Source organism: Micropterus dolomieu, unplaced genomic scaffold (assembly GCF_021292245.1).
Source record: "Micropterus dolomieu isolate WLL.071019.BEF.003 ecotype Adirondacks unplaced genomic scaffold, ASM2129224v1 contig_14787, whole genome shotgun sequence".
In the NCBI taxonomy this organism is placed as follows: Eukaryota; Metazoa; Chordata; class Actinopteri; order Centrarchiformes; family Centrarchidae; genus Micropterus; species Micropterus dolomieu.
Window position 1 is genome coordinate 1 of NW_025743773.1, and position 1,674 is coordinate 1,674.

At 35.6% G+C, this 1,674-nt stretch overlaps 1 long non-coding RNA gene across 1 annotated transcript; it reads right to left on the reverse strand.

Moving 5' to 3' along the window:
• Nucleotides 1-1,104: 1,104 nt before the first annotated feature.
• Nucleotides 1,105-1,488, reverse strand: LOC123967013. Its single transcript, XR_006824158.1, has 3 exons — nt 1,462-1,488; nt 1,240-1,341; nt 1,105-1,141 (listed from the first exon to the last, which is right to left on the reverse strand). It is a non-coding gene; the product is annotated as an uncharacterized LOC123967013 (long non-coding RNA).
• Between the last annotated feature and the right edge of the window lie 186 nt (nt 1,489-1,674).

Here is a 1,674-nt window from a genome sequence, read left to right on the forward strand (position 1 = left end):
CCAACTTTATTTATAACACGCGGAAGATGAGTACAGTGACAAACTCAATGCTGCTCACTTCAAAAGGTTTCCTGTCCAACACAGAATCACACCTCCTAAGAAAGGATGTTTCATTTGGTACATTTAACCATCAGTTAGGCTGCTCATAGGAAGTAACAACAACATAGATACTGCTGAAAAAACAAAAAGGATTAAAATGCTGACACAATATAATAACAAAATCAATATACAAGTAGAGAAAGTTGAGTGAATTATACTCAAACATAAATATAGAGTTTCCTGGGATGGGTGCTTTTGATATTTTTATACATTTGTTAAATAGATGCTCTGTTGTTTCTACAGGTGCATCTCAGTTTTTTAAATTCATAATTATAATTAAAGTTATAAATATAATATATAAAAATTGACCTGAGAATCAATTCAAAACACCTGCAAATGTTTCCTGATCCTTTAATCTCTCAGTCTGGTTCAGTTCAAATAAACTTTTCTAAGATATTGTAATTTTTTTAGATGCTCCTGTACATTTATGGGTGTCTATCGTGGTGAAACTAATGGTGAGTCGCTCTAAAGGCTGCTGTTGCAAGGAATTGTGGGAAAGCATTATCTCCTTTCCTTATATAAAGAACTGTCCAGTGTAGCCTTTGCTAAAGGAGCTAAGAAAGGAAGCATTTAACAGCCTTTACTTACCATTTAGCATTGTCACAAAAAGTTCACACTTTATTTGTGTCAATGACCCGTTTCACCACATGAAAGGAAGAAGTTGTTGAAGGTGTGAAGAGCTCTGGAGGTGTTAAACCTCTACAGAAATATAGATGTTAAAATGACTGCATGATACAGAAATAACAGTAAAAACTAATACATGTTTAACTACAACACAGCACTAGCACATTAAAGTGTCTGACAGCAAGTTCATCAAGCTAAATGTCCCATATATTATCATAAAAAAATTCAAATAATAAAACATTTATCAGTTCTCAGTGTAAATTACCTGTAATGATATGAGCTGTAACTACACTGTGGTCTCTTATTTGTTTGGTTTGTTGACGGTGGCGTAGAGGTCGCTGGGATCAGCTGAGGCTCCAGCAGAAGAAGAAGAAGCTTTCACGCTGCTGTAGGTCACTGTGTTGTTGTCAGGTAGTCTCTGGTTACCAGGTAAATAAATCACAGAGAAATATTTCAGCTCTAAACTTACAGGTTATGTTAATCATTGTGAACAAATGTTGGTCTGAATGTTCTCACCTCGAGCTCTGATGAGAAGAACAGTAATCACAGTAATTAGGAGGAGTTCAGCCACACGCATAACCAACATTATGTAGTCCAGAGCAGAACAATCTGCACGAGCTGTAGAACAGAAAAAAATCAACAAGAACTAAATGAAACGTTAGATTCATATGTTTATTATGTGGAGAGAAAGAGGCTGACAGGAAGACAGAGAGACTCCAGAGAAAGATGAGTTACTACCTTGTAGTTTTGTTGAAGCATCATTGGTTGTTGTTGTGGCTGTAACTGATTTTGTGTTTTCAGTTGATGTTGTTGTTGTTTCTGTTGTCAGAGATATTGTGAGAGAAAGAAAACCAGAGTAAAGTTCATCACTGTGAAAAGTCATCAAATAAACAAATGTTTTGGTGGTTTTAGTCATCTTGAACAGCTCAGCATATTCTCACCTGTTTTCTC